Source organism: Procambarus clarkii, chromosome 77 (genome assembly GCF_040958095.1).
Source record: "Procambarus clarkii isolate CNS0578487 chromosome 77, FALCON_Pclarkii_2.0, whole genome shotgun sequence".
Lineage (NCBI taxonomy): Eukaryota > Metazoa > Arthropoda > Malacostraca > Decapoda > Cambaridae > Procambarus > Procambarus clarkii.
The window spans coordinates 6,771,512-6,797,093 of NC_091226.1; the positions used below are offsets into that span (position 1 = coordinate 6,771,512).

The 25,582-nt window shown below is 48.0% G+C and overlaps 1 pseudogene; it reads left to right on the forward strand.

Annotated features, from left to right (window-relative positions):
• The window catches only part of LOC138357297 (uncharacterized), a 130,356-nt pseudogene extending 118,070 nt beyond the window's left edge, over positions 1 to 12,286 (forward strand).
• Positions 12,287 to 25,582: the final 13,296 nt, after the last annotated feature.

Here is a 25,582-nt window from a genome sequence, read left to right on the forward strand (position 1 = left end):
AGTAAATAATGTGGCCTAACTAGCCTACTCACACAAGGGGTAATGGGAGGGAAAATGATCTACCTTACATTCCTAGCTCACGACGCCTGTCCCTCGATGGTGTGAGGTTCCCACGCTTCCTTGGGTCGATCCTTGACGATCCAGGACGTTCCACAGGTCCTCAGGTGTCGTGGAGCCTTCGCGTCGTCGCCGTTCCAATCCCTGAGATTCAGCTGCCCCAATCCTGGTTCATCGATGGGCGCTGAGCTAATCACTATTTTTCCCACAATCGCCCCTTCCACAAGGCGTTGCTCCTTATCCTAGGCACGGTGTCGTCCTTCCAAGACCCTCAGTGGATGTGACCCGGTCACAGCTAGGCTTGCCCGCCACACCTTATCTGACCCTCAACGTCCAGCGTCGCCGCCCTGCGTCGTCGCCGAATATTTTCCAAGTTTGGCCCTCTTTCGCTCAATAAACTTGTATCCTTTTGCTTCCCAGAAGCGCGGGGTCTCCAATATATCCGATGGGCTGCAATAGCCAGCACTAATCCACTAAGAAAGGCTTGTAGAGCCTCTAATCCTGGAGAGCAGACCGAGGTGCGTCCTGTTGCTTCCAAGGTCGGGTCACTTCTGACGTTGGCGCCGCCCGGGGCACTCGGTGACGTCATGGCGGGCCCTGATTTGTCGCCCGCAACCTACGTCGGCCAATCCGCGATCGGCTAGTGTCCCTTCCAAAAGGTCATATCTGCATTAGGGGATACTCTTTCATTTTATAACAGGACGCCAATTTCCCTTTATTTACAACTTATAATGTAACATCCTTCCCTTTACTGGCAGTCGGTCTGGTCGCCACATATATCATTAGACTCCCTGAACCTCAGAGAATCAGTAGGGAGAGCTGATATGACTCTTTAAGCCGCCAAACGAAAGAAATAGGAGAGGGCACCGTAACAATATGTAGTGTAATGTTTAGGGAAATAAATGTAATTACACCTAAAATTAATCATTCCTATTATCTACAAATACCATCATATACAATCTTCTAAAGAGGCCATCCAGCGCATCACTAGCCCTCTCGCGAGCTATCTTCAAAGCTGACGGACACTATATACACTCTAAAGAGGTCTTCAGCACACCAGTAGCCCTCACACTAGCTGGTGACGTCTTCAAGCGCCCCACTAGCTCACTCGCTAGAACACCCAGTTATTATTATCTGTGATAATAATAACTCTCTCACAAAACATTACTAATTAAGTAACTAATTTACCTTTTACTTAACAAAAACCGTTTATTAATTATTCTGTTAAAAACTGTATTCGCTTATCCGCTTTAACTTGAACTAATCTCTGATCAACAATTTATTATCCTACCTATCCTGAGTTACCTGAGCTAACCTATCCTAATGTAACTAACATATTCCAAATTACATATCCTCACCTACCTGATAGAACTTACACAAGCTATCGTACCTGACATAACTTACCCATCCTAACTTGATCTAAATTACATAACTTAATAATGTAACTTACCTATTTTGATTTATCTGTATTAGCCTATCCTAATGCCGCTTACGTAACCTAATTTACCTCATGTAACACCCATCCTGACCTGACCTAACTTATCATAACTTACCTAACCTCTCCTACCTAATATAACTTACATAACCTAGCCTACCTAATGTACCTTACCTTCTCATGATCAAACATAACATAACTTATACAACGTAACTTACCTATCCCCCCTTACCTAGCCAAACTTACCTGATGTAATTTACTTAACCTAACTTACCTAATATACCTTATCTGTCCTGACATATCCTAACTTAGACAACTTGCCAAAATAACTGACTTACATAACTCACCTAACATAACTTATTTAAAGCATCATCTTATTCTCTCTGAAACATCAACTCTTCATTTATTTACCCAAACAACACTCATTTACATTTCAATTACACTCACAAACTTATACAAACTTGCACACATATGCAAAACTTAAACGAATACTTAGTTCATTCACTTACACAAACAAACACAGACTGGCACATGCACACTTACTGTTTGTTCATTAACATACTCTCGTTCTCAAACTTGCACTAAATTCATAAACTTAGTCAAAACAAGTAAATACATTTATGTACTAACACAAACCATATGCACTCTTAGACAGTCTAGCACAACTCTCTCAAACACTTAGTCACTTTGAGAAAGTCTTACACATTACTAGTTTCAGAACGTTATATAAAACGCATATCCAACTAATTTATCTTATCTTAGCTGATTCTTATTACTTTTATTCTTGGTAAAGTGTTGTTTAAGCATTCCTCTCTTACAGAGTAAAATACCTTAACCTTCCCCAACCAATCCTGACCCAAACCTAACACACCCCACCTAACCTTTACTTATTTATATTTCCTCATACTTTCCATATAATATATAGGAATGTCTATTTTTACCACATCTAGTCTTTACATATATTCTTAATACATTAAACATCTTATCATATGTATGTATGGATGTTTTTCTTCAGGACATTTAAGTTTATCAATCTGTGTTTCAAATACATTTGTTTAATTTCATAGGATTTTTTGTTATATATAGGGATTGGTTCGTTCTCAAGAGGCTTGTATTAAAGATGGGATGTTTTGTCATTTTATGGGATATTTGTTAAAGATTGGGTATTTAAGCATTTCAAATGTGTGTTTATTAAAGATATGTGTAAGTCTTTCAAAGGATTTTGTTAAAGACAGGTGTTTGGTCATTTCAAGGGGTCTTTATTAAGGATAGGGTATAGTAGTAGGCATCCTTCAGTCTCGGGAGACTATGGAGTTGCGCCCTAGTTGTCAATCCTGGTGCAGCGTCTGGTGTGACTGATGAGGCCAATCCGAGAGTGGCAGTCCATCCCACACCGAGCACAAACGAAGTCCGATTCTGGTCTGTCTTCCTGGTTACCGGCTTTCCTTCTCTGTCTCTTTGCCTCCGATTCCTTGGCAAGTGACTCCTCGAACTTGGAGAGACCTCGTTGAACAGACTGCCTCCAGGCTGAACGGTCTGCAGCCAGTGTCTCCCATATAGCGAGATCGACGTCCATGGCTTTCAGGTCCCTTTTGCATACGTCTTTGTACCGTAGCTGGGGCTTGCCTACTGGACGCTTTCCCTGCCTCAGCTCTCCATACAGGAGATCCTTGGGGATCCTGCCGTCGCCCATTCGCACAACGTGCCCGAGCCAGCGCATTCGTCTCTGTTTCAGCATTGTGTACATGCTGGTGATTCTTGCTCTCCCCAAGACGTTGTTGTTTGTCACCTTGTCCTGCCAGGTGATGTCCAAGATGTGTCTAAGGCAGCGCATGTGGTAGGCATTCAGCCGTCTTTCCTGACGGGCGCGGAGTGTCCAAGACTCACTGCCATAAAGGAGAGTGCTCAGGACACAGGATCTGTAAACCTGAATCTTAGTATACTCAGTTAGCCTATTATTGGCCCACACTCTCTTTGTCAGTTTGGACATGGTAGTAGATGCCTTACCGATGCGTTTGTTTAGCTCCGTATCAAGAGAGAGGGAGTCAGAGATTGTGGAGCCCAGGTACACGAAGTCGTGAACAACTTCCAGTTTGGAATCAGAGATGCCGATGTCAGGTGGGGAGTCCACTCCTTGTCCCATGACTTGTGTTTTCTTCAGACTGATGGTGAGTCCGAAAGCCTGAGAGGCCTCGCTGAAGCGGGTTATGAGCCGTTGGAGGTCTTCAGCTGAGTGGGCAGTGACTGCTGCGTCGTCGGCAAAGAGGAAGTCGCGCAGACACCTCAGCCGAACCTTTGTCTTGGCTCTCAGCCTGGCGAGGTTAAAGAGCTTCCCATCCGACCTGGTCCGGAGGTAAATGCCTTCCGTGACAGATCCGAAGGCGTGCCGCAGCATAACTGCGAAGAAAATCCCGAATAGGGTTGGAGCCAGTACGCAGCCCTGCTTTACTCCACTTCGGATGTCAAAGGCGCCTGATGTTAGGCCATCAAAGACCACGGTGCCCCTCATGTTCTCATGGAAAGATCTGATGATGCTGAGGAGCCTGGGTGGGCATCCGATCTTGGGGAGGATCTTGAACAGGCCATCCCTGCTGACGAGGTCGAAGGCCTTCGTCAGGTCTATGAAGGCTACAAAGAGTGGCTGCTTCTGTTCCCTGCATTTCTCCTGCAGTTGTCTGAGGGAAAAGACCATGTCGATGGTGGACCTGCCAGCTCTGAATCCACATTGTGATTCTGGATAAACTCTCTCTGCAAGTACTTGGAGCCTCTTCAATGCGACTCGAGCAAACAGCTTTCCGACAATACTGAGGAGGGAGATTCCACGGTAGTTGTTGCAGTCGCCCCTGTCACCTTTATTCTTATACAGTGTGACGATGTTGGCATCCCTCATGTCCTGTGGCACCTCTCCTTCTTCCCAGCAGAGGCAGAGAATTTCGTGCAGCTCCATGAGCAGGCTACCTCTGCAGCACTTCAAGGTCTCAGCAGGAATGCCATCTTTGCCAGGAGCTTTACCAGAAGCAAGGGAGTCTAGGGCATCGCTGAGTTCTTCCAGGGTCGGTTCACTGTCGAGCTCCATTAACACAGGCAGACACTCAATGGCGCTCAGGGCATCTTCGGTGACCACATTGTCCCTGGCGTATAGCTCAGAGTAGTGCTCGACCCAGCGCTTCAGCTGCAGTGTCTGGTCCTGAATCACCTCGCCAGTGGCAGATTTCAGAGGAGCGGTCTTCCTCTGGATTGGGCCAAGGGCCTGCTTGATGCCGTCATACATTCCCCTTACATTGCCTGTATCCGCTGCAGTCTGTATCTGGGAGCAGAGCTGGAGCCAATAGTTGTTGGCACATCGCCTGGCGCTCTGCTGCACTTTGCAGCGGACGGCCCGAAGGATCTGTAAGTTGCGCCGACTTGGGCAGGCTTTGTAGGCTGCCAAGGCGTTTCTCTTCTCTTCGATTACAGGTGTCATCTCTTCCGAGTGAGCCTCGAACCAGTCTGCCGACCTGCTGGTCTTCTTGCCAAAGGTGGAAATGGCAGCGTTGAACACAGCGTCTCTGAAGTGCTCCCATCTTTTACAGGCAGTGACCCCAGCTGGGCCAGGAAGAGCTTCCTCGAGCATGTGTGCAAAATCTTCCACCTTGTCCTGGTTGCGGGTCTTGGTGGTGTCGATGCGAGGTCTGCCCGCCTTTTTCGAGTGATGAATCTTCTTTGGTTGCATCTTGACCCTGCTACATACCAGGGAGTGGTCGGTGTCACAGACAGCACTCTGGTAGCTACGCGTAATCTTGACGCTGGGTAGACTTGCACGCCTGGTAAGAATCAGGTCAAGCTGGTGCCAGTGCTTGGATCTGGGGTGTCTCCAAGATACTCGGTGTTGAGGCTTTGTGCCGAAGAACGTGTTGGTGACACAAAGACCATGAAGGCAGCAGAGTTCTAGCAGACGTTGCCCGTTCTCATTCATCCTTCCTATGCCGAATTGACCCAGGCAAGTGGGCCAAATGTTGTGCTCGGCACCCACTCTGGCGTTGAAGTCGCCGAGGATGAACAGTGGCTCCTTTACAGGGATTCTCGCTATGACTCTGTTGAGGTCATCGTAGAATTTTTCCTTTGCCTCTGCTGGAGAAGTCAGGGTTGGTGCATATGCACTAATTACATTGACTGGTCCTGTTTGGGAGTACAGTTGCAGAGACAGAATTCGTTCGGTTTCCCCCATCGGTGGCATAATGTGTCCCAACAGTGCATTCCTGACGGCAAATCCCACACCATGTTCTCTGGTCTCATCTGGAGGTTTTCCTTGCCAGAAGAAAGAGAAGGTCCTCTCTCTCACAGATCCTGATCCTGGGAGCCTGGTCTCTTGGAGAGCAACAATATCCATCTGCAGCTTGCTCAGCTCCCTATCGATGATTGCTGTTTTTCGGGCGTCATTGATTTCTTGCAGGTCGTCAGAGAAACCTGGTGTCAGTGTCCTGACGTTCCATGTGCCCAGCTTTAGGGCAGTTGATATTTTCTTCTTTGGTTTGGTATTGCTTGGTGCAAAGTTGTCGGGCCGCTTGTCAGTTTTCACCCTAAACCCCACGCACCCAGTGAGGTTAACGGACCGTGGCGAGGCAACACCTTATTGGCTGGGGTTTGCCCAGCTTGAGGCGGGCGGTAGCTGCCCAGTGGGGCGCGATGACCCCTCCCACCGTCGGAAGCAACCCCTGGCGTCACACTCTTCGCCAATCGAGCAGAAGACTTAAAACCGGTAGACTGTCGCTTCCCGTGTTGGTTCGACGCTGTGAGGCGAAGCTGGAGTGTCCTCTCCAGGGCGCAAAGCCTGGGTAGGTAGATATGGAGGAGAAGCTGTTACCCATGCAGCAGGTCCCCCCTCTCCACGTTGCTGAAATTATCCAATAGAGAGGCAAATGCCAATACGCATGGTTCCAGCAACGTCGCAGGAGCTGCCAGAACGAGGTCGACGTCAACAACGAACTGCCTTAGGGGCTCCAACTCCGGATTTTTCCTCGAGGTTGACTCCTGAAGCCTTCCCAAAACAAGGGTATGGCCGCAAGGCAGCGGAGGTTTAAAATAAGGGTTTTCCTTCCCCTAGATGGGCTGCCTTCCCAGGCTATCGAGTCCCATCTACCCGGAGCAGCTGGTTTTAAGGCGCCAGAGGCACGCCCTCGCCCCTTCTCCTGTCGGTAAAAGCAGTTCCGCCGGACTTAGACTAAGCCACCCGTGCAGGCCAGGAGTTGGACTTGGTTGTCAGAGGCTATTTGAGACGCATGCCGTATAGGAGCATTTTATAGGTCATGGGAGCTCGTCCCCCATTACCACCCCCTGGCTATGACAACCCCTTGAAACCTTGAACCTGGCTATGACAATCCCCTTGAAAGGATAGGGTATTTAAGCGTTATCAATAGTTATTTGTTAAAGATGGGGTATTTCGTGCATTTCATGAGGTTTTGTTAAAGATAGGTGTTTCATGCATTTTCAAGGTATTTGTTATATATAGGCATTTGTTCAGTTCAAGGAATAGTTGTTAGAGATGTGAGTAAGCTATTTGTACATTTTTTTTACTTAAAGTTCATGAAGTCTCTCATAAGTTGTATTTATTATGTTTGATATAATTGTTCTTATTCTCCACCCTTTAACCTAACCTCTTTCTGGTCTTAGTGTATTTATTTTCTTTGATATAATTTGTTCTTATTCTTTGACCATTAACCTAACCTTTCAGATGTAATTTTTTGTGTTTGACATATTTTTGTTCTTATTTTTGGGTTTTCACCTCACCTTATCTTGAGGTTATCTTGAGATGATTTCGGGGCTTTTTAGTGTCCCCGCAGCCCGGTCCTCGACCATGTAACAAACTAGGCTGTTGTAAGAATTATCCAGAGTGGTTTATCGACAAAAGAGAATGGGAAGCTGAGCCCGCATGGTGACCTGACCCCCAGGGGAATTCGCGGTGGAAATAAACCACTCTCTGTTCGAGGACCAGGTGGAAAGGACAATTCATGTAAATAAATTGAAACAATATCATGCTAGAGAGGAATTAGAACTGCCTTCAGCGGGTCTAGTTCCTGACTCGGCAGTGCTGACTCATGGCTTCACCGACGAGTCAGAAGATGAGGATGACCCCTCTGTCATCGCTCATCAGTAGTCAGGTGCAGTCTCGCCACCCTATGGTGACGAGATCTCGCGCTATACAGTAAAGTAACTTCCTTGGTTAGTATAATTTAGTATTCATTAGATTTTCCTGTAAAGGCAATGAGATGTACTATGTCTATACTTGACTCAGGTAGCAACTTTTACCGTGCTCTGGGGTTCCACCTCCACCAAACCCAGAGTATATCTATGCTTCCGCTGTGTTGTGTCTGTCTGTTCCCAGGTCTGATTGGTACACCGACCCAGTTGTTCCAGCCACACGTGAACCCTTGTCTGTAAAGACCGAGGGGGGAGGCACGTTACACAAAGCCCTCCCCCCACCAGACCCAGTAACCCATACATCAGTTACTTTGGGGATGAGTGACTGTCCAAGAGTCACCCGGCCGACGCCTCACGTCACTAACGAGGTTGTCAGGGCCAGCGAGCTGTCCACATTATAGCAGTCACCGGAGGTGCCATACAACGCCGGGGTAGCTGTCTCGAGATCACCACTACCCACCTGCTGCGTCATCAAGACTGCAGCCATTCCAGCAGTGTTGGAGGAGAGGTCAAGAAATGGAAAGCACGTAGCAGTACTCAAGAATTTCGCCGGAAGATTAATGATTACGTCATCTGAAGTAACAAGAAAGCGGAAGTAAGGCGGTCACAGGTGGAAGGCACGGTTTCCCTACAGAGTACCGGGACTCGCCAATAGAAGGTCGCAAAATTGTCTCCTTTGGCCTAAAGTCGGCGGTACGAGGGTATACACAGTTGGTGTTTACGGCCTAGTAACCTGGTGACATCAAGAAACGCCTGAGATGACGTGAGCAATGATGGAAGACGAGATTCACCTGTTCTGCAAACAAGCAACCCGCCTCTACGACCTTCTGACACCACTCCTGCTAAGAGACACCGTTGGTACATCCAGTCCTGCTCTGCTGTGGTCATCTGCGACGTCAAGTTTAACATCAAGACTGCCGTGTGAACTGTGATTGATATGAAGGCGTGTGGACTGTCGAGAGCAAGATTAATGGCCGAAGTAACAGTATTCTACAGCTGTCACTTGGCACTCAGCTCTACTACACTCTGTCGTCATTCAGGAGTACCGGATGGGAGTACAAGAGGACCAGGTATTGATGTCTACACATGAGAAGAAGCAAGATCGACACTGTCATCGTCAGCGACTACATTCAGCATCCAGCAGCATCGATTTTTTTTTCTCGATTACTCAATATGAACAATTGATACAAACAACAAAGTTGGCTCTGAACATCTGTGTAAAGAACATCTGGACACTTTTGTTTAAATGTTGAAAAACAGAGTTAGAATCACAATATTTTTTAAATGTTGAAAAACAGATTTAAAATAATAATTCTGGTATAATATATGAATTTTACTCTATAAATTGGTCAGTAATCAAAATCGAAGCCGCTGTGTAATTGTCTCAGCCCAGCACAAACGGTTATGGAAAATTATGTTGTGCTATTTTTTGCAGAATGTTTGAGCACAGGAGAGGCGGACCAATATAAACATTGACACTTCTAGTGAGTGAGAACACTTGGCTGTACAGTCAGCTGAAACCTGTGATATAGTATAGGAATTTTTTTTTATATTTTTAGATACATGTAATAAACGTTAGGTGTGTTCCTTAACATGTCAAGGTTGACATTGATGGGGAGTGGTTAGTACACGGATGAGTACCTGATAGTTCCGTAGTACGCTCCCGGATGACTGAAAGTTCAGTCTGATGATATAACTTTAATGTTTGTTTGAGCACGGAGTGGCCGGCTCTAGAGGACACATGGACTTGGCTAGTGAAGAGCCAAGAGAGTTTAATAGCTAGTCTTTGATGGTAGAGTAGGGACATGTTATTTAGCTATGTCAGTAAGGATAGGATGTATGTTTCTTGATGTTAGAGGATTGCTGTCAGTTGACAGCTGAGAAAAATATGAACATGTTTATTATGATGTTGGACTATTATTTGTCAAATTTTATTAGTTAGGTTAGCTTTTGTTTGTGGCATGAGTTGAATTGTGGGTTTGGATACTAAACCTCGTGAATTTTAACAAATTAACAAGGTTTACTAAGTGCTTGTGCGGGGGGGTTGTAACAAACTAGGCTGTTGTAAGAATTATCCAGAGTGGTTTATCGACAAAAGAGAATGGGAAGCTGAGCCCGCATGGTGACCTGACCCCCAGGGGAATTCGCGGTGGAAATAACCGACGCTTTGTTCATAGCTGCGTATAATGAACCATCCTATAGTATTCAGTAATTTAGAGAAAATTAGCCTTTATTCATTTTGCATTAAAATTGTATTGTATAATAGTACTGGATACAATATCAAGAGTATTCTAATTATTGAGTTTAAGTCACCATCAGTGACGTCACGAATCAGATCTAACTTGTGAGGCGGAGTGACCGGCGGTCATAGGTCATCAGGGGTTGACAGGTCTACTATTTCTCAAAGTTTTAATAACCATTTTTGTGATCGGGAACAGCTCTGCCGTTAGATGTTTGTAATTTAATTCAGTAAAATAATTCAACCAGTCTGGATCAATTAAGTACAACAGAGGTTAATTGTTATAACTTAAACCTGGCTAGTAACTTGGTAAAACTTTGACTAGGCGGAAGGATACAATGTTCTAGTCTGGGCTAGGCCAGACGAGGACAGATCAGTGTGGAAACGGGAGCAGCTGGGATAAGAGGCCAACCATCTTACCTCTCCCCAAGACCAGCCCAACATCTAGAGCTGTGGTCGCCCAAGGTATAGTTGCTATTGTTAATTATAGGGATAGTCTTCTCATTTGCCACTCAGGTCAAGTAGGGAGTGTTAAAGTGATAGGGAGTGAACATATTTAGATTTTGTTTTAGTTTTCTTTTAATAAATTAAATTTGTTAGTAAATTGCATTTTTATTGTTTCCATTTGGTTATGTGTATACTTGTCCTGGTCACGTGGTCCACACGAGGCAGAGTTGGATTGGGCGCCGATTCTAACATCGAATCATTCCCGTGTAATTTATTCCACACTCAAGTTCCGAGATTATAAACTACTAGTGGGGATCAAGCCCCAAGGTTGATTAATTAGCGTGATCGATCCAGACCTCGATCATTGCTCTGTGTTACTGGTCTGGTGGTGGCAGCGTAGAGGCGACTCTAGGGTTTTGCTCAGAGCCTAGGTCACGTCATACTGGGTGTAGAATCCTAAGTCGGTCAATCGTCTTAGGACCACGTGGCGTGGAGTTGGCTTTGGTAAAAGTTTTGGAGTCCCTTGGTAGAGAATAAAAAGTAAGAATACGGGTAGAGGGAGTAGAAGGAAGAGAAGTAGAGAGAGGACCCAAAACCCGTGTTACAACCAGGCCTCCACCCCCAAGAAGCACCTGTGACAGCTGACTAACACCTAGGTACCTATTTTACTGCTAGGTAACAGGGGCATAGGGGGAAAGATACTCTGCACAATGTTTCTCACCGGCGCCTGGGATCGAACCCAGGACCACATGATCACCAGTCCAGCATGCTGTCCGCTCGGCCGACCGGCTCCGAACTTAGAGATATAGTTTATTTGTTTTGTTTTGGTTATTGTGTTGGACATATTTGTTGAATATATTATCCATAAGTATGCTGTTTCTGAGTCAAAGGCTGTTTAATCTTTTGACAGTTACTTGCTTGGTGAGGAGAGGACAGTGTATGTTGTAGAGAACTTAGTGTTATGGCGAGGAAGATGTCGATTAATTATTGTATACTATGTGTATTATTTAGTTCAGAGTCCAAGTTTATATTGTGAAGTGTATAAGATTGTATATCGTTGTTTTGCTGTGAAGTCTGAAGGTTAATTTGTCTATTTCAAATGGGGCTTACCCATTTACATGCTTGCTATAAGGAAGGTATGATAGTTTGAAGTATTGGTGCAAACTTAGCTTTCTTATCCCTATAACAAAAAAGAAAAGGTACTAGTAATATTGTACACATAATAGATCGTTACCTGATTTCAGTATCTACCAAATTAAATTCGACACCACCTAACCTAAAATAGTGCAACCTAACGATGTTTACAGTTTTAAATTAGGAAAAGCACTCTCTACTAATTAGCAACCTACTATATGCTAGTATTGCCTTGAGAGATCCTCATCGTATTGACTTAAGACTGATAGTACTTGTATGATGAAGTCCACTACAGGGGACAAGTCCACTAAGGGCTCACCATAGCCCATTAGCTGAATTTTAAACAACAACATCGGTAGGATCATAAATCTAGGGTTTATTTATTATGCTCCCCTATAGTTGATACTGAGCAGTGTAACCCAGTGATAACCATTTGTGTTTCTGATTTTTATTATGAGATGATTTATGTAGGGGCTATGATCTGAACATATTTAGTTAATGTTCGTTATCGGCAGATTCGGTCATCAATGGGATACAATTTCATGGGCGTGCAGGCGCAGTTACCTACAAAGGTAGCTGTAGGATGTCAGCTGAAGGTCGGGATACGAATCGCCAACAAAGGTTGGGCGGCGCCAATCAATTATCGGTCAGCTATGGTAAGCAAAACTATCAACAGGCTATTTCTATTTAATTCTTTCATTGCAGACCTGTTTCCAACACAAGTACCACTGTGCTCTACCTTCCCTTCATATCTGAACCCAAAACTCTCACTAATACCCTTCATCCTCTTGACATAACGCTCTCCTTTCGACAAACTAACACTTTTCGTAGTAATCTGGTTTACACTGCTCCTCCTGTTTCTAAAGCTGCTGGTGTCTACTCTAATTCCTGTTCATCTTGTACTCTCCAATACTAAGGGGAAACTGGCCGTACACTTAATGCCAGACTTAAGGAACACAAAAGAAGTGTTAAGTCTGCAGACACCAACAATGCTCTCTTTTGTCATGTGAGGGATTATAATCATCCTATTGATTGGTCTTCTAAAAAAAATTCCTGCCTCTACTCTACACAGACGCCGTCTTGTCGACTGGGCTCTGATACACAACCTACCCAACCTGAACCTTAGTCCTGGCTTTTTTGCTGTTGATTCTTCCCTTTCACAGTAACCTCTTCCTTTTCCCTTTCCCTTTCTTCCTTTCCCTGTCTCTTCCTTAAATGTCTCAACAATCTTAACTAACGTGATCTTACTTAATGTCAGAATTAGCATTATAGTTTAGAGTTTTATATATATAAAAGTACACTTGAGTGGATGTGCAGTGATTTAATATATAATATATTTAAAGATTTAAGGGTGCCGAGTGGTTTCTGGGGGCTAGAGTTTGTTATTGTTCTAAAAGCTGATTTGTGCTAAATAATTAAAGAATGTAGATGATTTTGGGTACTAGAACCCCAGGTAGAGATACCATAATTGATATAATGATAGATGAGAGAGTAATACCAGGGCAGGGTGAGGTACATAATATCTGATCTTGGAACGAATGCCATCTGTTTTAGAAACCTTTTTAGCTATATTTTGAATGAGGTGCTGGAAATTCAGCTTGTTATCAATGAGAACACCAAGGAATTTACTATTACTTTGTTACTAATTAGGATATTGTTTATTCTTAGATTATTAATTTGAGTAGAGGACTTATTACCAAACAAAATGTAATTTTATATTAAATGTTAAGTAAGAGTTTGTTAGCAGTTAGCTAAAGTTAGACTTTATTTAGTTCAGTATTCAACGTGTCCTTCAGAAATAAGAGGTTTAGAACTGGAGAAAATGAAGGTTATGTAATCAGTAAATAAAACTGGCTTGAGATGTTGAGAGTCATTTGGAAGTTCATTAATGTAGATGAGAGAGGAGAGGGTCAAGTACGTTGCCCTGTGGAACACCAATGTTGATGGGTAGGGTGGGAGAATTGAAATCATTCACAGAAACATACTGGAGCCTGTGACTAAGGTACGACTGAAGGTATTGGAGGGAGTTAACTCTGACTCCATAATGATGTAATTTAAGAAGCAGGTTATTGTGGCTAACAGTGTCAAAAGCCTTACATAGGTCAACAAATAACCCATCAGGAAACTCATTTTTGTCAAGATCTTCATGTATCAAGTAAATCATACTAATTGCTGCATCGTTGAGGTGTTTTTTGGGTTTGAATCCATATTGGCATGACCTAAGTGTATTGTGTTTAGCTAGATAAGACTAAAGCTGCTTGTAGATTAGCTTCTCAAATAATTTAGACAAAGATGGCAGGATTTATATTGGTCTGTAATTGTTAACATCAGTGAGATCACCACTTTTATAGACTGTGGTTAGTCATGCTTTTTTTTAATATCAGGAAAGGTTTGAAGTTCAAATGATTTGTTGTAAAGCGATGTAATGGCTAGAGCTAAATATCTATAGGCTTTTTTGTAAATTAGAGTTGGTATCTCAGCAAGGGCACTTTACTGTTTAAAGAGAAAGTAAGTAATTATCAAAAGAAGGCACCAAACTGGGAAGGTTATGTAGCACCATCAAATGTGCGGAATAATCAGAGGGCACTAAATATCACCAAGGATGCCAGTACGAAAACAAAAACACACAAGGCGAACGATATCAAAAGTATCCGAGTCACCAAGAATTCTATTGAGGGACAGGTGACCGCGAGGGGCGGTCGGAAAGCAAGACATACGCTCATCCTAGAAGTCAGGACATTCAAGAAGGACATGCACGACCGTAAGAGGGACAATGCAATTAGGACAATAAGGAGCTGGGCGGCGCTCCATCAAGTGACCATGGGTTAAGCGAGTATGGCAAATACGCAACCTCACCAGAGCTGTTTCCCATCGCCGGTTACGGTGGTAGGAAGACGGCCACGAGGAAAACACTTAAGAGTACGTAGTTTGTTACCAGTAACAGACGACCAAGAAGCCTGCCAACGGGTAAGGATGGAGGAATGGATAACCGGGCAAAAGTCGGAATATGGAATACTTTACAAGAGATGGGACAAGAGCGGACAGCTTCCTTGGCGGCAGCATCCGCACGCTCATTTAAAGACACACCAATATGGCTGGGAACCCAACAAAACTCAACCGACTTAAATTTACTGTGAACAAGAAACAGCCAATGCTGGATCTCAACAACTACTGCATGAACCGGATTAAAGGACCCGAGAGCCATGAGTGCACTACGAGAGTCTACAACAACTACAAAGGAAGACTGACAACGAGAAAGCAGGAGACGAAGAACAGAATAGCATAAAGCTCTGCTGTAAAGATGCTAGTCTCCGGAGGTAAGCGACACATAAGTGCGATCAGGAAAAACAACAGAGTAGCCAACACCATCCGCAGACTTAGACCCATCGGTGAAGAGAGAAATGGAGCGGGAGTGAGAAGAAAAGTGCTCAAGGAAAAGGCATTTTAGAACCGTAGGAGGGGTAAAAACTTTAGTTATGTGAGTCAAGGAAGTACAAAACTGCGGGAGGGGGGCTCTCCACGGGGGCAAAGAAGGAACACCATGAGAAGAAACATTAGAAATACAAACGGAAAGAGAATCCTGTAAGCGAGATAACCGGACAGAAAGAGGGAGGTGGTGAAGAGGAACAGGAACCGCAGGAGGGGAAAAAGTTATAGCACGACCGAGGCAAGAGGAAGGATGTTGTAAGGTCTGCCAAAGATAGCGAAGATAGTAGCAATCGCAGCGGTCCTAGAGAGACAGGAAGCCAGTGTCAACATACAAGCTAAGGACGGGAGTAGAACGAAAGGCATCAGAACTGAGGCGCCACCCAGTATGATGCAAATCATCAAGATAGCGAAGAGTAGAAGGAGAAGCAGATGAGTAAGCAGGGCAACCATAATCGAGCTTAGACAGGACAAGAGAGGAATGTAAAGCAAGGAGTGTGCGCCTATCCACTCCCCCAAGAAGTATGAGACAATACCCGAAGGAGGGCAAGGGTCTTAGAGCACTCAACACGGAGGTAAGAGATATGGGGAGACCAAGACAAACTAGTGTCAAGGAATAACCCCAAAAGCTTTGCGGAATCTTTATACTCAAGGGGATGAGTGACAAAGAGGGACAAAGAACAACCCGTTTCCGAGTAAGTCATTGCACAAGTCTTAGTAGTAGAGAACTAAGCCATGATCAGTGGCCCAAGATGACACGGCATCAATTGCAAGTTGAAGCCGGCGTTGAAGGAGAGGCGAATCATCACCCTGACCGCAAAGGGCAAGATCATCGACATAGAGAGCTTAGAAGACGCCTGAAGGAAGAGAGGAAAGATCATTGAGGGCAACCAGAAAAAGAGTAGTGCTCAGAACACTACCCTGGGGCACACCTTCGTATTGCTGAAAAGTGCCAGAGAGAGCGGTACCAAGCCGCACCCGAAAGGAACGACGAGAGAGGAAGCTGCGGAGAAAGACAGGGAGATGACCACGAAGGCCAATAGAATGAAGCTGGGATAGAATATGATATTGCCAAGTGGTGTCGTAAGTCTTTTCCACGTCAAAAAGGACGGCAACAACGGAGGTCTTCGCAGCAAAAGCAGTACGAATATAGACCTCCAAGTTCACCAGGACATCTGTCGTGCTGCGGCACTTGCGGAAACCAAATTGAGAAGGGGAGAGGAGGTGATGGTGTTCCAGGAACCACATCAGACGAACGTTAACCATACGTTCAAAGAGTTTGCAGACACCACTTGTGAGGGCAATAGGGCGAAAGTTCTTAGGGGAAGTACCCTGAGACCCTGGTTTGCGAACAGGGAGGACAACGGCATTGAGCCAGGCCTCAGACTGACGACGACTCCCAGATCCGATTATACAAACTCAGTAAATACTGAGACGTGCACGGGGGGGAGATGGCGAAGCATCTCATAATGAATACCATCGGAGCCCGCCGCCGTAGAACTGCAGAGGGCCAGGGCAGAACGAAGTTCAGAGAGATAAGGGATCGTTATAGGGGAATCGAAGACGAGTGCAGAAATCTAAAGTTTTAGACTCAAGGACAAGTTTACGAAGAAAGAAAGATTGGGGAAGATGAAGACCAGAGCTAACAGAAGAAAAGTGGGAACCCAGTTCGGTAGTGACCTGCAACGGGTCCGCCACAAGAGTACCACGGAGGTGAAGGACCGGTGAAACATCGGGAACAAACCTACCCGCTATCTTGAGGATACGCTTCCAGATCTGTGGCAGAGAAGTTTCGGACATAATGGTGGAAACATAAGATGCCCAACATTAACGTTTAGCAGTACGGATGGCCCTATGGGCCACCGCACTCGCCTTCCGAAAGAAAAGAAAAGAATCGGCCGTCTGCCGACGGCGATGTCTCTTCCAGGCTGCACGCTTACAGCGGACAGCCCGAGCACAGTCCGCATTCCACCAGGGAACGCACTTCCGCGGACCCCGATTAGAAGAGCGAGGAATAGAGTGGAGGGCAGCGTCTAAGACAGTGTCATGAAAAAGGAGGAGAGAGCGAGGGAGAGGTCAGAGAGAGAGTAGCGCTGTGGGTAAAGAGGTCCCAGTCCTCTTTCGCAAATTGCCATCTAGGGAAAGAGAGGGGAGGGCGAAAAGAGAAAAAGGTAACAAGGATGGGGAAATGGTGACTGCCATGGAGGTCATCAAGAACCTGCCACGTGAAATCTAAGTAAAGAGAAGAGCAAAGTGAAAGATCAAGACAGGAAAGGGTGCGAGTTCGAGAGTCCAAATGCGTGGGCTCACGAGAATTCATCAGAGACAGGGAAGAAGAGAATAAATGGCTCAAGAAGGCGACCCTGGGTGTTCGTTAGAACATCACCCCAAAGGGAATGACGACAATTGAAATCACCCAGCAGGAGCACAGGCTCTGGCAAGGAGCCCAGTAAGTGTTTCAGATCAGGAAGAGAAAGCAGGACACTCAGGGAGAGATAAATGGAACAAACAGTGTACCATTTCCCCACAAAGATACGAGCAGCAGAACAATGGAGAGGCGAAGGAAAAAGTAAGGGGACAAAGGGAACATCAGAGTGAATCAAGAGAGCAGAAGAGTTAGGAGCCCCAGCAATAGCTGGGGGAAGAGGGGGGGAGAAAGGAATAGCCACGAAAACGACCAGAATGAGCACCAAGCATCGGTTCCTGGAGACAGACACAAAGGGGCGAAAACCGCGAAATCAGAAGTTGAAGTTCGAGGAAATTGGCGTAATAACCTTGAACGTTCCATTGAAAAATAGATATCGACGAGAAGGGAAAGAACAACAGAGAACAAGGAAGAAAAAGGCGAAAGAGCAACACAGCACGTTAAAGAAGATCAGGGTCGGGATCAGGGTCAGCAAAGTCAGGGTTAGGGGGCATGGGCAAACTGAGCAAAGACGGAGGGAAGGAAGCGGGATAACAGACCAGAGGTGGTCGGGCGGGGTCCGGAGGCGGAGGAGGAAGAGGAGGAGACAACGGAGAGGAGCAGTCAAGGACAGCAGCAGGAGGAGGGGGGAGTAGAAAGAGGGGAGTGCACCTCAACAAGGGCAGCAACCGGGAGGGAAGCAGGGGCCAAAGAAACCTCCATAGCAGGAACGGGGTGCAACCACCGAAACGGGAGGGGAAGGAGCAATAGAGTCAGTAGTAGGGGCCGAGGAAGAGAGCGAAGCCTTCTTATCCGCCTGGGAGGAGGAAGGAGAGGAGCCAGGCTTACGCTTCTGACTTAAAGAGACCAGTGTCCCAGCAACTACGTACCGGGCAACAGATTCCAGCTTCTCGACAGGAGAAGCTGAACAAGAGCACACACGATGGCCGTTGGGAGAGCGATGGACATCAGCCCGCACCGACAGGCGGCGGGGAGAGTCAATAGGTGGAGAAGAAGGATGGGAAGGAGGATCGGAGGGAGACGAGGAAAAAGACACAGAAGACATGACAGACCGGGTAGAAAGAAGGGGAACCCCAGACAGAGGACCAGGAGGGGGACCTTTCGGGACAGAACTCAAAGGGACAGAGGAGGGGGCAATGGGCATATCAGGGTCCAAGGCCTGGAACCGATTGCAAGTCTGAGGAAGGTGGGAAGGACGAGGAGAGGAAGAGCTCAACACGCGAGCATAAGAGACATTAGCATTGGGCGGGAGCCAGCGAACCTGGTGCCTCGTCTGAGGAAAAGATAAACGCCCCCGGTGCTTCAAGTTGAGGACGGCTGCCTCAAGCTTGTAATGGATACACGCACGGGAGAAGGTAGGATGGGCCTCACCGCAGTTAAGGCAGCGAACCTGGGGAGAAGTGCACTCCAACTTAGAGTGACCTTCGCCCCCACACAAAGGACAGAGAGAGACACTCCCAGAGCAGCGGAGGGCATCATGCCCAAACCTCCAGCATTTGTTACAGAGCCGAGGAGAAGGAATGTACTCTTGGACAGAGCATCTGGCACCAGCAAGAATGACAGAGGGTGGAAGGGTCCTACAATCAAAGGTAATCTTCACAACCCGAAGGGGTTGACGGCGACGACCACGAGGGGGACCAAGTAAACGTATCAACCCGGAGGACAGAATGGCCTTGGGCATCGAGGATATGCCAACTGGCATATCCTCGAGGCATCGAGGACTGCCACCATCATGGCAGTCCTGCAGATTCCGAACACCAGTCGCAACATGAGGTGGGAGGAGAATAGTGCCAACACTGGCATTCAACTGAGCGTTCTTTGAGACCTGAACAGGGGTCTCGCCAAGGCAGGATTGTTACGGCCCTATTGGGTCGCAACTGGGGTTCTTCTCTGATGTTATTAGAGTTTGGGTATCCGGCCCCAAGTTAGTAGTGGCTTTCAAGGGGTGTGTTCCGTACCGCAAGTAAATTAAAGGGGAAGGGATAAAAATGCACTCATTTAAATATATATATTAAGCACCACCATAAATAAATATCTCACAGTCACTCGCTGGGCTATAACTACACTTATATACAATAACTTGTCTTCCTCCGAAGACTCAGGATGTTCCACGGTGCTCAAGATGAGTAGCCCTGGTTCTCTTCTCGTGGCCTCACGATGAATCCTTTGATTCTCTAGGCGAATCTACCCTGGCCACAGGCCAGCCAAATCACAGTCCCACTGGGTGCACCGTCGTGGAGGCCTTCAACCACAAATCCAGCCTGTAGCTGGCAGGTTCCAATCAGCTCCGCTGCATAGGCCACTCCACGATCGATACTAGGGTTGCGAGCCCTAGGCAGGAGCCTCGTGTGATTCCGCTGATCACTCTCCTCTCTATAGCACCACAGTGGCTAGTCTCTTCCACCAGTCAACCCCCGGGTACGACGATTCCTCAACTCTGCCACGTCACAGGCAGGCTAACACTCTCAGCAGTGTTCGTCCGGGAGCAACTCACAGCTTCTTCAGCAAACACGTGGAGAGACTTTGGCTGCCTTGGGTAGACTGCCCCACCGTCCATTACAGCAGTCCCAGGTCGACTCTGTAATCAGACACGTCATCATTACTAGTTACACTCTAGGGCACCTCACTTACCGGCTTAGACACAAACGTCCACCTATCCACTCCATAGATGGCGTTGCTGTCTAAGCGCCACCTCGCCAGAGGTCAGCAGCGGCTACGTTACTAGCTGATCAAGACAGGAAACCAGCCCCTGTGGCCGGTATATCCTGTCCTCACTAGATGGCGCCGTCCATTTGGAGGGGGTTTCGGGAGCCGACTCACAGATAGCGTGGTCATCACAGCTCCGTGTTACGACGCTGGGCTCGGGTCCATAACAAGGATAAGGCAGCCAAGCGGGAAGCTGCATCTTGAGAAGGAGCAGCAACGACACGTGTACTGAGACGAGTAGGGTTGAAGGTAACAGGCATCCATTGAATCAACTAAATGTTGATGGAGGGAGAAATAGTCATGAGGTGCAGAATCAAGAGGGAGGAGATCAATGTATTTGGCTCACGAAGCGGGACCAAACAAGGCTTGATAGGCATCAGAATGGGAAGGAATCAAGTGAGCGAGTGCGGCCGTGTCGAGGACGGCGTTGAGAACCCCGAGAGAGAGAGAGAGAAAGTTAAAAGGCGCAGTAGTTACAACTAGAGACGGAGCCGTGCCAGGGTAGGAGGTAGTCACCACTGGGAGCTCGACCCAACCACAGAGGAGGGAGGGGAGCCGAGGGGAGTAGTCAGAGAGGCCAAAGGAGGAGCAAGGTCAGGGCCCAATGCAGCGGAGGCTACAGAGCCCGGTCTTCCAACACGGATCGACTCGGGGGCTTGGTCGCCCACCCCACGAGCCTAAGAAGGTAAAGGAGGAACAGAACACAACATAGGTACGAACCATAAACATTCATTGACGAATGTGCCCCCACACCCACCATGGAGCCACAATTAGAGGCAGGACACCCAACAAGAAGCTATAGCCGATCATGCCGGGGCCTCCTAGGGGTGCGTCGTGAGTATACACCCCACAAACGCCACCTTAAGAACCGTCAGTCCGTCGAGATTGGGTTCAGTGACGAAAGGGGGATTGACAAAAGGTTCCCCTTGCTCTCTACGTTGGGTACCACAGTTCTACGGGTGCTAGAGTATGCCTCCTCAAGCACCCGGGTGTCAAAATAGAAGTCCAAAGGAATAACCAAAACACGCAAAAGGTCGGCAGATAGGAGAAGAAGGGGGAGAAAAACGAAACAGAAGGAAAAGGAAAAGTTGTTCAGCAAAATTTGAGAGGACAGCAGCAGGAACACAAAGCTACAAAGGGACAGGACTGCCCCAAGGAGCATCACACTCCGGCAGCCGTCCACCAAGCCCACCTCACAGCATCAATGAGCTGAACGGGGAGGTGGTGTTTAAAGAGAAAGGATTATATCAACGTCAGTGGAATTAGTAGGAGTTAGGTAAAGTGACTCTGGATAGTTTCCCCTTAGGTAGTCCTTAACATTAGATACGTATGCTGGTTAGTTGGCCGAGTTGATCAGCAATATACCTATTAATTCTAGTTAATACCTTAACACTAAATAAAGACTTTTATAAGTAATAATTAGAGTTATAAATATTAGATCAAATGTAAGCTATTGTTGGTGGTGTATGGCACGATGTTGCCGGCTGCTCGCCTACACTGTTGGTGGTGTGGCATGATGGTGCCGGCTGCTGACTTACACTGGTACGAATCCTTTGTAACCGGGTTCTTTAAAAACTGATCCTATTCAAGTTCAGAGGACCCTAATCTTGGCGGAAATGTAGTGTAATGTTTAAAAAGTAATTTTAAAAGAAAGACACTTAAAATATCCCATTATTATTTCCCACCACCATAAGAATTCATAAATATAATATATACAGCGCTATGAGAGATCAAAAGGATTGGCGTTGCTAGTCCTTACGCTAGCCTGCTTCCCGATTGACAATCACAAACTGCTTCTGCCGAGGTCTTCTTTGCGTACTCGCTGGTGCGCCCAAGCAACAAAGCCTGCAACACTCTACCATCCCTGCTGGCTAGTACCTTCCAGAACCGAAGTCCACAGCGCTCCTCTAGCCCCAATGGCTAGCACCTCCAGGAGTAAAGTCCACAGCGCTCGACCAGCCCACTTAGCTAGTCCATCCAGGACGACCTCTATCGTTCACTGTCCCGACTTCACTGCCTTCCCTGGCCTGCCTCTGGTCTCTCGTCACCTTTCAGCCTGGCAGACTGAAATATGGGAAGCTATTATTACTGGGAGGGTCAACTTGTATAGTTCGGCACCCGGATCGTAGATGGCGACGAAGTCCGTCACATACATTGTTAGTGGTGTGGCATGATGGTGCTGCCTGCTCACCTTCAACCTGTCCTCTTAAAAAGAACGTTGCTTTTGGCCGTTTGCCAGTATGGCCGAATATAGACATAATTTGAAAATGAAAATAAATATTTTTTTTGTTTTCAACAACAGTAAGTTAAGGGTCCTCTGATAGGTTAGGTGGGTAGGAAATTCTCATAAAGTTTCAAAACGTTATGAAAAACGTTAATGGAAAGTTTTCTTTTCAAAGCTTGCCGAGTAACCCGGACGACTGAAACACAAAACGGAACAGTACGTCACTTTTGTGAGATTTAATTTCAAATTACGTCCAAATTTGGCCATAGCGCGCATACGAGCGAAAAGTGACGTTATTTTTAAGAGGACGGGTTGCACCTACACTGTTGATGGCGGTGTGGCATGATGATGCTGGCTGTTGGCCTACACTGTTGGTGGTGTGTGGCATGATGGTGCTGGCTGTTCACCTACACTGTTGATGGTGTGTGGCATGATGGTGCTAGCTGCTGGCCAACACTGTTGGTTGTGTGAGGCATGACGGTGCTGGCTGCTCACCTACACTGTTGGTGGTGTGTGGCATGATGGTGCTGGCTGCTGGCCTACACTGTTGGTTGTGTGAGGCATGATGGTGCTGGCTGCTCACCTACACTGTTGGTGGTGTGTGGCATGATGGTGCTGGCTGCTCACCTACACTGTTGGTGCTGTGGCATGATTGTTCTGGCTGTTGACCAACACTGTTGGTTTTGTGAGGCATGATGGTGCTGGTTGCTGGTCTACACTGCTGGTGGTGTGTGGCATGATGGTGCCGGCTGCTGGTACACTGTTGGTGGTGTAGCATGATGGTGCTGGCTGCTGGCCTACACTGTTGGTGGTGTAGCATGAAGGTGCCGGCTGCTGGCCTACACTGTTGGTGGTGTGTGGCATGATGGTGCCGGCTGCTGGTACACTGTTGGTGGTGTGGCATGATGGTGCTGGCTGCTCACCTACACTGTTGGTGGTGTGTGGCATGATGGTGCCGGCTGCAGGCCTACACTGTTGGTGGTGTGGCATGATGGTGCCGGCTGCTGGCCTACACTGTTGGTGGTGTGGCATGATGGTGCCGGCTGCTGGCCTACACTGTTGGTGGTGTAGCATGATGGTGCTGGCTGCTGGCCTACACTGTTGGTGGTGTGTGGCATGATGGTGCCGGCTGCTGGCCTACACTGTTGGTGGTGTGTGGCATGATGGTGCCGGCTTCTGGCCTACACTGTTGGTGGTGTGTGGCATGATGGTGCCGGCTGCAGGCCTACACTGTTGGTGGTGTGGCATGATGGTGCCGGCTGCTGGCCTACACTATTGGTGGTGTGTGGCATGATGGTGCCGGCTGCTGGCCTACACTGTTGGTGGTGTGTGGCATGATGGTGCCGGCTGCTGGCCTACACTGTTGGTGGTGTGTGGCATGATGGTGCCGGCTGCTGGTACACTGTTGGTGGTGTGTGGCATGATAGTGCCGGCTGCTGGCCTACACTGTTGGTGGTGTGTGGCATGATGGTGCCGGCTGCTGGCCTACACTGTTGGTGGTGTGTGGCATGATGGTGCCGGCTGCTGGTACACTGTTGGTGGTGTGTGGCATGATGGTGCCGGCTGCTGGCCTACACTGTTGGTGGTGTGTGGCATGATGGTGCCGGCTGCTGGCCTACACTGTTGGTGGTGTGTGGCATGATGGTGCCGGCTGCTGGCCTACACTGTTGGTGGTGTAGCATGATGGTGCTGGCTGCTGGCCTACACTGTTGGTGGTGTAGCATGAAGGTGCCGGCTGCTGGCCTACACTGTTGGTGGTGTGTGGCATGATGGTGCCGGCTGCTGGTACAATGTTGGTGGTGTGGCATGATGGTGCTGGCTGCTCACCTACACTGTTGGTGGTGTGTGGCATGATAGTGCCGGCTGCAGGCCTACACTGTTGGTGGTGTGGCATGATGGTGCCGGCTGCTGGCCTACACTGTTGGTGGTGTGGCATGATGGTGCCGGCTGCTGGCCTACACTGTTGGTGGTGTAGCATGATGGTGCTGGCTGCTGGCCTACACTGTTGGTGGTGTGTGGCATGATGGTGCCGGCTGCTGGCCTACACTGTTGGTGGTGTGTGGCATGATGGTGCCGGCTGCTGGCCTACACTGTTGGTGGTGTAGCATGATGGTGCCGGCTGCTGGCCTACACTGTTGGTGGTGTGTGGCATGATGGTGCCGGCTGCAGGCCTACACTGTTGGTGGTGTGGCATGATGGTGCCGGCTGCTGGCCTACACTGTTGGTGGTGTGTGGCATGATGGTGCCGGCTGCTGGCCTACACTGTTGGTGGTGTGTGTCATGAGGGTGCCGGCTGCTGGCCTACACTGTTGGTGGTGTGTGGCATGATGGTGCCGGCTGCTGGTACACTGTTGGTGGTGTGTGGCATGATGGTGCCGGCTGCTGGCCTACACTGTTGGTGGTGTGTGGCATGATGCTGCCGGCTGCTGGCCTACACTGTTGGTGGTGTGTGGCATGATGGTGCCGGCTGCTGGTACACTGTTGGTGGTGTGTGGCATGATGGTGCCGGCTGCTGGCCTACACTGTTGGTGGTGTGTGGCATGATGGTGCCGGCTGCTGGCCTACACTGTTGGTGGTGTGTGGCATGATGGTGCCGGCTGCTGGCCTACACTGTTGGTGGTGTAGCATGATGGTGCCGGCTGCTGGCCTACACTGTTGGTGGTGTGTGGCATGATGGTGCCGGCTGCTGGCCTACACTGTTGCTGGTGTGTGGCATGATGGTGCCGGCTGCTGGCCTACACTGTTGGTGGTGTAGCATGATGGTGCCGGCTGCTGGCCTACACTGTTGGTGGTGTGGCATGATGGTGCTGGTTGCTGGCCTACACTGTTGGTGGTGTGTGGCATGATGGTGCCGGCTGCTGGTACACTGTTGGTGGTGTGGCATGATGGTGCCGGCTGCTGGCCTACACTGTTGGTGGTGTAGCATGATGGTGCCGGCTGCTGGCCTACACTGTTGGTGGTGTGTGGCATGATGGTGCCGGCTGCTGGCCTACACTGTTGCTGGTGTGTGGCATGATGGTGCCGGCTGCTGGCCTACACTGTTGGTGGTGTAGCATGATGGTGCCGGCTGCTGGCCTACACTGTTGGTGGTGTGGCATGATGGTGCTGGTTGCTGGCCTACACTGTTGGTGGTGTGTGGCATGATGGTGCCGGCTGCTGGTACACTGTTGGTGGTGTGGCATGATGGTGCCGGCTGCTGGCCTACACTGTTGGTGGTGTGTGGCATGATGGTGCCGGCTGCTGGTACACTGTTGGTGGTGTGTGGCATGATGGTGCCGGCTGCTGGCCTACACTGTTGGTGGTATGTGGCAT